We start from the raw sequence: 14,553 nt of genomic DNA, 5'->3' as shown, positions 1-14,553 counted from the left end.
CCCTGAGTTGAGCTTCACTATCATTTCATACAATAACACTGCATGTGCAAACACAACATGTATTGGATATGAAAGAGTGAATAATAAAGGTATAGAGAGAGGATGTGCAGGTGTCATGGATGGTAGAAATAAAGAAATAAAGGGGCAACAAAGTAATTACGGTTATTGGAGGTCTGTCCAATTACAGTGCAAACACAAGTCCAAAGAACCATTTATAGTGGCATGTGCTTGCGCAAACATATCTCACATCTACTAAAGCAAATACATGTAGATTAAACAACCAGCATGACAGCTGTAAATGCCACCAAGATGCTGTGGTTCAACACAGTGAGGTGACATAATGATATAAGACAAAACCACTGATAGACATCTTGGTTCAAACACATTACAGGTGCTTGTACTTGACCTTACATTTTTGTCAACCTTTTCAAAGCAAATAGCCTAATATAGAGTATTACAGCAGAGTTTAATATGAACACACCCAGTTCACAGTTTTCTTAAAATATTTATTATGTAAAGGAATTCAGGATAAGATTTGCTGCGTCATCTCATTAGGGAGCACATGCTGCACAAACAGACATATTCATGAAAGAGCAATCTGATCTTTGTCCCTGCAGGATAGAGTAAAGCTGTAATCCTACACTCAGACTTTAACCGGATAGGCCAGGTTACACACCCTTCTCACACCTATTGAATGTGTGTATGAGAGGCACATAGACACAGGAACAGATGACATATTGTGACCAATACAAATGAATTTTAAAAAAAAAAAGCATATTACCAAAGATGCCTTCCCCTTGTTTCAAGATAAAGATGCTCCTTCGAATAAATTACCAAGTTAACAAGTTAGAAAATATTATAATCACATCTACTCCTGCTCACTCATTTAAAAAATCCCAAATCTATGAATATGCAAATATTTTTCACACAAGATGTTCCCTTCTTCACTGTAAAGTCAATTCTCAGTGTATGTGCACTGGAGGCTTTAAGTTTCCACATCAGACTTGTGTAAGTAGCGTACTGGACCATAATTGGCTCAAAAGTAAGTGTGATGTCACAAATAACTTATAGGTTCACACTCTAAACTAACCCCTTCAGCAGATTCATGTGAAAACAGCCTTCTAGTGTCAAACTCTGTACAAACATCATTCTGCACAGTGAAGCTAAAACATCAAACTGAAGTAAACAACAAGCAAACCATTTTTTTTGCGTGGAGGAGGACTTTAAGTTTAATTCTATAAATAAATAGAACTTGTACAGGACAATTGTCTTTCAATAAATTTTAAAAATGAACCACTAGACTTTTCTAGGTGCTTAGAACACAATAATATGATTTATCACCAAAGCTGCACCACTCCACTGAGACCAGGACATAACATCATCATGGTGGTACAGTAGGTGAGGAAGGCTGTGCTTCTCGCCAGTCAGAGCATGTGTGGACTGTACTACAATGACTACTTTTTGGACAGGTGCAACAAAGAGCCTCAGGACTGAGTATAATAATCCCAAGACCTTGCACAAATCTGTAGAAGAAAAGAAAGAAAGAAACGAAATATAGGGCCTAGCTGTAGGCCAAATATATCAGCTGGATGACACAAAATAAGTGTGTAAAAGGTGTCCATAATACAAAGAAAGATCAACTACTGAAATGGAGAAGAAGAGATGAAAACCTGAGAAAAACTGCCACACATTCACCCCTTTCAACAAGCCCTGAGGTGTCTGGCAGTAGCAACTGGTTACAATTTTATATGTCAGCTGATACAGAAAGAGATATCAAAACTGGTTTTGCCCTTGAGTCAGAAAAGACAGCTGGCAAAGCACTTTTATGCAGGCACATTGTGGGACACCTATTGGATGTCAAATGGCAGTAGATTTTGGAGAGTATCCGATAATCCCGTAGGATACAGAGATCAAAACGTTAAATCCAGACTCACTGTTGTGATCAGAGGTGCAGTGGATTCTGTATCTTGTAGAGCTCACCACGGCACGGGGATATGAGATACAGTTAATAATGCACATGGAAGAAGAAGTTGTTTATGAATTCTGAGCTAGTGGCAGAATTGGAAAGCTTGAATGCACAACGCTATAGAAAATGGATACTGAGAGTTTGCAGCAGGATCATATTAAATTTACTTCTAGGTGGAAGAGGGCATTCATGGGGAAAACAGAGAGGATAATAATGGTGAGGACAGAAAGAAAACTGACTGGGTGACAAAGCTTCTATGGTATTGGTTGTGGACCAAACTCTGCAAAATAAAAGATGAAGATAAAGGAGTGTGATAAACTTAGGGAACACAGGTGCAAATAACAAAATGAATGATGGCTGAGTTTTATTCATCTGCTTCAGTTTCAGGGTTCTGGCATTGTGCATATTGGCTCACTCAGTCACACTCTCATGGCTTACTGGGACAATTAAACAGAACAAAGCCATCATTAACGATGTTAGTAACACCTGTGCTTTTCCTATTTTAACTAGTCAACATGTCTGCAGTGAAAAATGTTCTTTTCTCTCTGACTGGGGCTCCTGTGTGGAGCATTCTGTGTGTTAGAAATGGCTCTTTTCACTCCATGAACTATAAGGCCTATCTAAAAAAAAAAAAAAAAATCACTCACTGACACTGAAACATATTCTGAACATATGTCCTTACCTTCCATGTCAAACTTTGAGCCTGTGTGTCTTTGCATAGTTCAACCCCTGCAGCAAAGCTTTCCAGATTAGACTAGCCAAACATATCAAACTACAGCACATTTATAACCAGCACATTTCCAAAGAGAAAACATGTGAGCTAGCTGGTAACAGCTGCTGCTAACTGTTGCTGTAAACTACATTAGATTTTAAAGCTTAATTCATGAAACCTTTGACTATTAAATGTCACTATTTGCCACCACCACCAATCATTTCCATTTAAAAAAAACAAATATGTGGAAAAACTATATGTACACTGGAACAAACATGAATGAACAGCCAGTAGTTTATAGCAGTGATCTGTAAATGCCTGTATGATCAAACCACAGCAAAAATGACTCTAGTTTGTGAGTTTTGGCATCATCCAGCAGAGGACACCCAAAATCCTTATAAACTTTTGAAGTGTTTTTACCACACTCCACTATGCAGATGGATATAATATACTTTTTTTAATCACCAGAGTTATGCTAAGCTAAGTAACTCAATACTTAAGCCTTTTTCACAGCAGACATTTTGACTTGTCATAACAGGACCTGTGATTAACGATGGCTGAGTTCCATTCAAGTGTCCAAGGAAACAGGGTCATGAATTTGGAAACGCTAAATGGGATTCAGCCATTGTTTTTGTGCTATGACGTGTCAAGATGTCTGCAGTGAAAAAGGTGTGTTATAGGAATAAAAGTGCTGTTGAAGTGTTCTGACTACATCACAATCATGTACTTCACAGCAGGTATTTTACCTTTAAAAGCTGATGAAAAGTACTTATTATGGAGTTGAAAAAGTGGAATTGGCATACCAGTTATAACATGCCTGTTTTCCTCGATTTTGGCGACACCATTGGTGATAAGTGGTCAATGCTTCCATGCTTAGGCTACTGCAAATTATTAGACAGCAGTTCCCACACACCCAGACATACTATAGTATATGATTTTTGTTATTCTTAAGCACTTGACAATGTATCAATTAATTGAGACAAGAAATATATTTTACTTACGGGTCAATCAAAGTTAGCCTACATGCCATTTAGCTAAACAAAGTATTGTGTGATGGTACAACTAGTCATTTTGAGTCCCAACTGGGGCTGCAACTAACAATTATTTTCATTATCAATTGATCTGTCAATTATTTCAGTTGTTTGGTCTATAAAATGTCTGAAAATTATGAAAAATGCCAATCACTGTTTCCCAAAGTCCAAGCTGACGTCTTCAAATGTCTTCTTGTGTCCTGAGCAACCCAAAGATATTCAGTTGACTATCATAGAATACAGAAGAAACAAGAAGATATTCACATTTGAGAAGATGGAATCAGAAAATTTGAGCATTTTTTCTTAAAAAATGGCTCCAAATGATTAATTGATTATTTGAACAGTTGGCAGTTGATTTAATAGTTGACAACTAATCGATTAATCAACTAATCGTTGCGACTCTAGTCCTAACGGTACTTTATAAATGACAGTAACAGCTATAAATTATGGCTGGGTGATGTGGACAAAATCAAATATCACAATATTTTTGACCAAATACCTTGATATCAATATTGCGACAATATTGTAGGGATGACTATTGGTGCTTTCACAAAATATTTACACTATGAGATTTTTGATAAACAATCATCAGTAATATGGATATAATGACTAAGTGGGTAAAGGCAAATAATAGAACAGCTAGATCAGTCTGGCAAGTTCAGAAAATTGCATCACTTTACTGTAATGCAGTTAACGCCAGTAAAAGACAACACTCATGCCATGTTATGATTTCTAATATCTAAGATGATATCTAGTCTTATATCAAGATACCAATATAATATTGATATATTGCCCAGCCCTGCTATAAATTAACAGTATGTGTCACAGGTGTGCAGTTATCCGGTATTTAACAACAGTTTGGGATATTAGCCAGCCAAATATAAGTGTGAACTGTGGTAAAAAGCTGTTTAAGAACTGCTAAAAGTCACAGGGTGCAGTTGTAGCCTGAAGACACATTATAAAGCTCGCTGTCCATTTCCAGTAATTCACCTGTCAGTCAAACTGAGGGGGCATTTTAACGACAGCAACAGGTGTCTGCCGCCAGAGCCAAAAGAGCAGAAACTGTCTATCAACTGCGGCGACGAAGGTAAAACTGAACATATTTGAGTAGTTTAAACAACAAGTCGTGTTTAATAAACGCAAAGCAACCGGTTGGGTGAGTTAATCCCACTCCCGTGACCCGGCGGCTCGGAATACTTGAGTCTCTCTTTAATTCAGCGTCACCGTTCAAACACCGACGAAATACACTAAAGTCCCTCCGCTAACCGGCACCTCGTGATTTAGTTTAACAGTTCGTCCATTTCAAGACAAAAAAGTTGGTCAAAGTAAAGTTTTCATGTCTGCAAGAACTCACCTTGGGACTCGGGAGGAGATGCGTCGCTGCCATCCTGGTCCGCCATTTCTCCTGACGTCAGCTGAGAGGGATCAACGGCAGGCAGCCGGAGCGACCTGCTGGAAAGATCCCGAGACACTACCGGGCACCCTCCTACGGACAGGTGGGGGACGACACATGTAAACATCAGTTTAGCAGCATGAATGAAACTGATAATATGTCGTTATACTAATTAGGTTATTCAGAGACAGAAGAAAATTGTCTTGGATCAAGGGAACTGCTGCACATTACAGTAAAAAACACATTAAAAAAGGACACACGTGCAAAGATTAGTCTGGGATAAAACAACCGAGCAAATTAGCCACAAAGCCAGAGGTGTAGTGGAGGGTATACACAGGAAAAACAGAATATACCTACCTCTTTTTCTGATGATTTACAGTATACCCACCTATTAGCCATAAGCCGTTCACTGTGTTAAAACTTGCAGAGATTTGAAGTCATGCTTCTCAGAACATACACATCTTAGTATATAAATTAAAAACAACAACACATCTCACTTTCCATGCTTTGCAAGCAAGATTGCTGGAGCCTTCAGTTATCTTAGAGCCTCCTGCTGTTCTGTCTGTCCTCCAGAAGTTGCCCATTAATAAGTTTAACTGACAGAGAGGATGCATGAATGTTTGTTATGGTTGCCCTTACACAAAGGGAGCCTGTACTTCCTTCCAGAGCTCATTAAAACATACTCAGAGTTCCCAACACATGGGAAGGGTCAGATAAAATCCTATTGGCCTGTTGAATAGTGGGCTGCACAAAATGTCTTGGGGCGTGAGTGGTGTGGGCATTCCCATAACCTTCCCTGCCATTTTAACCAGGTTTAATGTTTGAGCTTTACACTTGAGGGTTAGGTTTCTAAACCGGCTGGTAAGACCATAACGTAAGATGGACTCTATGGTAGCTCTATAAAAAATTAACATAATATTCCTGCAGACACCAAAAACTCAAGAGTCTCTGAAGGAAATGGAGGCACTGATGGATTCTTGCACAGATAATTGCCACGTGTGTGAGTGCCAGTTAATCTCACTTGTTCTCAATCAGTCTCACATTTGCTTCAGCTTGGAAAAACAAATAGGTTTTGGTTAATCTTTGTCTGAATAAGGATATTTTAGTGCGTGGAAAAGATATACTCTTGAAGTTTGAGATAGGACAGGGTATACAAGTGAAACTACATGGTCTCAAGTCTATAAAGTGTTATGCTGACATCTACTGGTAATTAGGCAACAACAGAAGTCCTTGCTATGAACCCAGTGTCTGTAAAAATTCAATAAAACTCTTTTTATGTGTAATAATATAAAAAAGAAGATCAATTTTTTAAAATTTTAATCTTTATTTAATCAGGCAGTCTCATGGAGATTAAGAACAATTTTCAAGAAAGACCTGAGAACAAGAAACATTCATAAGACAAGAACACAATCAGCAAACAGCAACAACAGAACTACATATCAACAAAGAATTAATAAAAACGGTTATAAAAATCATAAAAACACGAGATAATAAAGCTTTAAAATCTCCAAGAGGAATGAAAGACTCTAGTTTGAGGGCAGTTTGCACTTCAAATTACTGTTACACTAAATCAAACACACAATGATGCAGTACAACTAAATGTATGACACCAACATATAACACATTATAGTGAATCACAAAAATAATTCACCAAATCAATTAAACAAAACAGTAATCCATCAGTTTCACGCCTGGATAACACAAACTTAGAGGGACAAACACAACATTGTTTTCTAAGAATGACCTTTTGAAGTCCCATTGTCCATCAAATCCATTGTCAAAGTCTTGGAGGATTGATAATGTCAAAGGAAATTAGTTTTGCCTGCAAATTCTAACATCAATTTCATGCTAACTGGAGATCAAAAATATTCCTCTGATGTCTCATACAACTTACAAAAGATGATAAAAGCTGAAAAGGTGTTTTTAAACAAAAATGTCTTGATGGCTCTTGGATGGAAAAAAATGGCACTATCACTTTTTTGTGCATATGTATATTTTGAGATGTTTTTCACCATAGGATAGAACACAATTTCAACTAATTATTTAAAAGCAGTCGTCCATAACCTCCTCACACATAACCTTGGTGCCGAGGCCAGAGGGGACTACAGTCAGGTTTACTTGCAGGTAAGTGATGAAGAAAATTAACATTTTGCAGTGTCAGTTTTTGACCAACAGAGGGAGCCCTCTTCCTACATTAAAAATCTGTAACTCATCAAAACTATGGGGGTTCACTGCCTTTTTCATTAGGCTTTCATTGGTATCAATAAGATATGTTGAACACCACCAGATTAAGAAAATCTTAAAACTATTAAATTAATGAGGTATTGAATATTTAATGCATGTATAACTAACAGTAGCTTTGATTTACTCATTCGTCACATTTTACCATAGATATATTAATTTACCAAAACCTAGTTTTGTCCACAAATGTCAATAAAAATAGATTGCATTTAAATGTAACAGGCATTTTTCTGAAATCAAATGTCAAAGCTAATTATATTTCTGATATTCCCCATCTCATTGAGTGTTTCACCTCACAGTTACCCTTCAACAAAGAAGCATTTCAATTTGACAAAATGAGACGTGATTCAGAAATAAAAAAGAACAGTGTTACTTCAACTAACCCAGTAATATTTGAGGAGGATTTGCTGTTCCTGGCTGAATGTATGCTAATCTCTGCTCATATCATTGCTATTTGCCAGACTGTGCAGACTTACCCCCCCCCCCCCCCTTAACCCCCAGTAAAATGGCTACAGATTGGCGCAGGGAGAACTGCAACCATAGCAACCAGCTGTTTGGCAATTCCACTGATGGAGGAGGTGGAGGGAGGAGATATTGGCCTGTAGGTATATACTCACATACTGACAAAGAGAAAGACAAACGCACACACACACTTCTGAGTGCCTCTGTGGTGTCTGACAGGGAGATGAGAGGATGGAAAAACTGGTGATTGCAAACAGCGGCTTTTACTTATTCAGCTCTATTTGGCAACAGTCTCCTTGTATGAGGTCTTACTTAAAAGGTTTAACCCAAGCCCCTCATTTCCCTGCTTGTTTTTCAGACAAACCCCTCCAGACAAAGCCACCTTCTGCTCCTCTTCTTTTTGTTTTTGTGGCTAATGTCTGTTCTGTTTTTTTATTGTTGTATGTTGTTTGTGTCAGAAGCCAAGAAGGTTAAACATGAGGTACAGAGTTAAAGTCAGTAGGTGGTGATTAAGCTTGGGGAGACCTTCAGGGTCAGATGTGTTATGTGTTCACATGTGCAGGATGAAAGCCTCTCCAAACTGTCTGTAATTGGTTCCCATGGGATTGGGATCTTGGGATTCTCCCCTCACAGAAACAGCGCTTTGATGGCTCATCAATAAATCCACATCATGAAAATATACACACTGCATTGCATGCATAGACAGTATATATATGTGTACAGTATATCGTTGCTGCCCTGAAGTGAGGAAAGACACAGAATGATTGTGTGTGTCTGCTTGACCTAAATGTGTACAAGATTTGAAGGGAATTGATGTCACACATTTCCACTTTGGGATGCTGATCCTCCGTTGATTAACGCTCAGGGCTCTTCATGAAAGACCACAATCAAGTAAGGATGGGGGCGTGCTTCTGGGGAATAAGCAGATCGAGGAACTGATTGATTTTGAGGACAAGCTGCCTCTTTGCTCTTCACTGGTTCATTTGGATTAATTTGTGTGCATTGCACGGCCCTGCAGAAATCAGGGTGGGGGTCATATAAGTTTTCAGATTAAGCAGGCAGGTTTAACAAGCAGGATAAACAATCCAAGGAGAAAGTGTATCTTTTTATATGTAGAGGGCTCTGGTACTAAAGCCCCTTAAATCTTGGTTTCAAATCTTAAGTCTTTCTATATGATATTAAATATCCATGAGCAACAAAAATGACCAACAACGTTTCAGTTTGGGGAAAAAAACATCCATAGGTATATTTATTATGAGTTTAACAGTCAAAACCTCATCATATTTGATTGCTGGTGGCCTGGCAACATAAACAAACAGTCAGATTCAGTTTTTTTTGTTGTTGTTTATTTTTTTAAAGCTAAATCCTGATTGGTGCATGCATGTATCTCACCTTTTTCCAACTCAGCCACTCACTTCAAACCTATGAGCACAGACAAAAACACAAAATTCTTAATATGAAATAATCAAAACGGAACATTTTGTGCTCATCTAGGGCCACATCGCTCATAGTGAGAAGCTGGATGAGAAAATAGTCTTGTAGAGCCTTTAAAGTTTTTGAAAAGGGCACTATTCTTTAACTAAAGCTTTAACTAAGGTAAATCACCAAAATCGTTGTTGAGACTACCACCACTGAAAATTTCATTTAAAAAAAATCAGATCAAATCAAATTAGTTTTGATACATCGTCATGTTGAGGTTTCTTGGGTGTATAAACTTTCCTATTTGTATTTATAACTGTACGAGACCATTGAAGCATGCTCTACCTGTAATTGCAATATTTGTGGGAGCAGTTGAAGGCAGCAGAGCAGCTAATAATGTGTTGTAGAACACAGAGTGTAGAAAATCTAGGAGATAATTAAGTAAACAATGCATAGGCTGCAAAAATTAGTTTGCAACGGGCTTGTAGAGACATGCTGCTATACTGACGATAGTAACACGTTGCCACCTACAAAAGACTCATCTCATCAACAGAAAATGCAAGTAAACAGATGTCAGTGCAGTGTCAATATCACTTTAGCGATGGATATTCACAGCTTATCTGCAAATTTTCACACAACTTACAACCTTAATAATTTTCTTGAATACAGATACATTAACATGACGCCCGCAGATGCTCCCATGAAGATAAAATAACATGTACTCTGGCATTAATAATGAAGCACACTGCCATGCAGAATAACTGTTAATGTTATCTAGCAATCCGCATAATGTAACAGTGCTTTCACAGCAGAGATGAAGGCAGATGATTAACTACAGCAGGGACCCAGAGAGGTTAATTGTTACTGCCATGATTGCACCACACTGTACAGCATATATTTATATAATCTGGACTTGTTTTTCACTCCTGTCTCTTTATCTTATCACTTTTCCTTTAAGACTGACTCCGTCTGCCTCGACCTCTGTCTCTCTCACTACTTTTGTCTCTGTCGCACTGTCTCTTTATCCTCTTATTACCTTTTAAGCAGCAGACAGCACCATCTCTCCCTAGCAACACGTCATTCATGTCATTGATTTGACAACTGAGACCGGTTTCTTCAGCCTCACTGATGTCATTCATTAAAAAAACACAGAAGCGATTCGGAGGATTCATGCTCCTTTTATTGGTCATTGTTTTATTATAAGAAGATGTAGGTCAGTCTTTTTAAAAAAAACAACAACGTATTCTTCAAGTACAGATTAAATATTAACTATAGTTTGCAAATCTAAACCCTTTCTCTCCTGTTGTACAATGCTGTTGTTCATGTCGGATGTTGTTTGTTCACTTGTAAGAGACTAACCATGTAGTCTGTGTTGTTTTGGTAGCATAATGTTAATAACCTCTTTAATTATCTCTGTCTCTGCATAATTCACTAGAAACAGATGGCATAATGGAGAATGATCTGAACTCACTCCCTGCAGAAAGACAGATCCCCCACCAGGAACTCCCCCCATGTCGTCTAAATAGACTTGCCTTGCCTTCGGCACACACTTACAAAAACATTACACCCACACAACAAGACATTGTACACTGTATCTAGGTATGGTATTCTTTACAGCTGACCTATCTCATCCCTCTGAGTATGCACATAATGGGCCAATCACAACAAGGAAAACAAACCTCAAAAACAAAGTAGTTCGTACACAAACAGGCCAGCAGACATATGGCTATGTGACCCAAGTAAATAGTGCTATTAATTCTAAATCCCTGCAATTAATCCCTCGGGTGGTCACAGTGGTATTGTCTGCACCGTGCTCATAACAGCAGTGTTTACTGTCTGATATCCAGGCATTTATTGTGTTGGGTGAACATACGGCCTGCTGAACTACAAGGCATTAAATACACGAGATTTAGATGGACTCTATACTCATCCCCACTGATGTTGTCTAGTACTTTTCTATTCTAATGATGTGGGATAATACAAAAAACAGTAAATAAGAACTAATAGTGTCTATATAATCATGTTTGACTTCTTAAGAATCTTGTAGATACATTATTAATGTAAAACTATCTAGTGTATAATAACTAAACAAAGGGGATGGAAAGTAGGGCTCTTGTTCAATCCTGAAACTGCATAGTGAATTATGCATCATAATATTTCATAAGTTAATTAGTACAATACAATGGCTACCATATTACTTTGTTCACTCAATCATCTACCATGAGTAATCACACAGCAGTTAACTAAAATAAATGATAGTATAAAGGATTTGATTCTTACTGAAACTGCTTCAGATGGCTGCATAAAGGCAATCCCGACATCTTCAGTCAGATCTATTGTGTATATTTGCCTCCAGCGGTAGTAGTAGTAGTAATGGTAGTAACTGTAGAAATGGTCAGGGTTGGCAACAAAGTCTGTAAACTTGTACACGCCTACATCTTTTTCTGCATGAAGTGCATGAGTTGTAACATTTATGTCTGGAGTGCTGGAAAATTGAATGGGCTCAGTGTAGTGAAATTAACAAGATTTCCCACGAGATGCACTGCAGGTTTTGCTCCACACACACACACGCACACACACACATACACACACACACACACGCAAGCTGTGTAAGTGGAACACGTGCATGTGTGTTATATAGTATTTATAAAGTGAAGAATGAAGGTTGTTTCCAGGGATTTAGATGTACTTGAAGTTGGAAAAGGATAAAATATTTAGTAAAACTCTTGCTGGTTACACAAAATTACTTAATTTGGGTAACCTTACTTTTTATTATTATTATTGTTTCTAGTAATGTTCCTGTCTAGTGCAGGTCTAGTGTGCAGAGTAAACACAGCCCTGTATCATGGAGGTGACAGAAGAAAACATCACCCCCCCTTTCTCTTTCTCTCTCTGTCTTGGTAATAAGTGATGCTGTATGGCTGAATTGCCTGTCATGTGAACGAATGAGCGGGCTCCAGCAGCGTGACATGTCGCCTCAGTAATTTATCTGATGCTGCGGTTAGGTTCCACAGCAGTGGAGACAAGATGAGATCTACTGTATCTTCCAGTTGTAGGGAACAGGGGAGACGCTGCTGGTGTTGCCCCCCATCTCTAATCTCTCTCTTTACCTCCCCAGTCATATGTAGTGTCTGTCTGTCTTTTTCTATTTTCAATATGATCTCCCTCTCTCTCTATGTCTTGGCATGATGAATCCCTGTATCCACAAGGGAGAGGGGTAGAAGTAGTAGAAGAGAGTAGGAGGGCGGAGAGGAATATATAGGATCAAGAAGGAGAATGGGAAAATGAAGAGGGGGATGGGAAGACATAAAATTTACAGTAGAGTTTGCAGGGCTATTTCACATAAGTAGATATGCTGTATTGCTTGAAAATTTGCAGTGGCTTCAACAGTATAAACATAAATTTGATATTAGCTCATAAAAATGGCTCCCCCTCACACTTGCCAATCTCCTTTTCATTTCAAAAATCCTTCCTTCTGTCAAACTTCTATTCACATCGGTTCTGATTTTCCGAAACATGACCGACAGTGACTTGAGGACTCTGCTGGTGTGAGATTTGCTGGTGTGCAGCCAGCTGACTGGCACGCTGGCGGGGGGAAGCTCCCGTCCTTAACTATTCTCCTCACATTCACCTTGCAGTCCCAATTATTCAAGGCAGCGTGCACGAGCGCTCCCTGCCAGCCAGCCCCAGCTGTGAAAAGTGGGTCATGGAATTTAAAGGCGCACACAGCATTTGTTGCACTGCACAGTCGCTGGCACCGCTTTGGCTTTCTGTTCCTCACCAACGCGCAGCAGCAGTAGATGTACAACTCTGTGTCCTGCAGTGAAATCTACAACTACAACAAATCCACAACTGCTACTGCGCATTTAACAGAGCAAATTAAATCAAGGCTCAATAAAGGAGGAGTAGTTGGTGCTGTATTTTTAGATCCGCCTAAAGCATTTGATACAGTCAATCTTGATTTTCTAACATCAAGACTCTAAATTTAACTTCTCATCTAGAGCACTGGCATGGATGTCTTCCTATTTATCTAATAGGATGCAATGTGTTAAAGTTTGTTACATACTTTCCAGTAACATGAAGTGCACAATGGGTGTTCCACAAGGTTCAGTGTTAGGTCCCCGATTATTTAGCCTATATATTAATATATATGTCCCTCAACAGTGTTATGATGTAGAGCTGCAAATATTTGCAGATGACACTGTTGTATACACGCATGCAAAAACAGCTGAATTAGCAGCTGCCAAGCTAACATGTGCAAGCTAACATGCATTGGAAAGGATCACACATTGGCTTGATCAATCATGTCAGAGTCTAAATGTAAACAAGACAAAAGGTATGTTTTTTAAAACTTTTAAAATTTAACTTTAAGAAACATGTTTAAAAAAAAAGGTTAACATCATAAAGTACAACTTAGCGAATCTTAGATATATTAGAAACTGGCTCTCTCTGGACGTAGCCAAGATATTTATGCATCATGTGATTCTTTCCCATATGTGTTATTGCATAACATGTTGGGAGCAGGCTGGAGAAACAGCCATAAAATCTCTTGAGTCCTTGACTTGACTCTGGACAAAAAGCTAATGCATTTCCATCACTGTAGGGTACTGGAGAAACACAACTTACTGAGCTTTGAGAATTTTAGATTTTTTTTTTCAAATTTGTGCCGGGTTTATAAAATTTTAAGTGGTTTGTCCCATTCTCCACCACATGACTTTGTGTGAGCTGCAGCTCTATAAGCACTTTCACTTTCCAACTTAAAAAGTCTGTTAAAAGCCGCTCAGCTCCTCACTCACTGATTTTGATATTCTATCTTACGGTCCTCATGACTTACTTTTATTTGACAAGCATACATTTGTGATGTGCTATTGTGTGTAGTTTTGAAATGTGTGTCTGATGTGTTCTTTTTTGTATAACTTTTGTATGTTGTTCTTACTCTGTACTGTTTGTTATTGTGTTGTTTCTTTACTCTGACCTGCCAAGGGACTGCAGATCAAATTAGCTTGAAGTTATAATCTGGTACAGTGCATCAAATGGTGACATTTATGTTCGAGCTGTACACTGTCAATTTATAAAAAATTTTTTAAAAAGGCTGTTTGGGAATGTGTGTGAGTAAATCAGAAGACATTCATTATCATGTTGCCTCTGTGGGAATGAAAGCTGCGGCACCCTCACCAAATGTCTGTCTCCTCTTAAACTGGCCTGTATTCGTCCACATGACTTCCCTTTAGCAATAAAATTATATGAGCTTTGGTTTGCAGTGAGGTTGACATGTTCCCTCACAGATCAAGATCATGTAACTTTACGTTTCATTGTGATTATTCTTTCT

The 14,553-nt window shown here is 38.4% G+C and overlaps 1 long non-coding RNA gene across 1 annotated transcript; it reads left to right on the top strand.

The window, feature by feature from the left end:
• The first annotated feature begins 4,432 nt into the window (after positions 1 to 4,432).
• LOC121882485 lies at positions 4,433 to 13,226 on the top strand. The gene is made up of 3 exons (XR_006092093.1): positions 4,433 to 5,205; positions 7,845 to 7,944; positions 8,164 to 13,226. It is a non-coding gene; the product is annotated as an uncharacterized LOC121882485 (long non-coding RNA).
• Positions 13,227 to 14,553: the final 1,327 nt, after the last annotated feature.

This window comes from Thunnus maccoyii, chromosome 17 (assembly GCF_910596095.1).
Source record: "Thunnus maccoyii chromosome 17, fThuMac1.1, whole genome shotgun sequence".
Lineage (NCBI taxonomy): Eukaryota > Metazoa > Chordata > Actinopteri > Scombriformes > Scombridae > Thunnus > Thunnus maccoyii.
The sequence above is the reverse complement of the archived record's forward strand: the minus strand, read 5'-3'. Positions and strand labels throughout refer to the sequence as shown.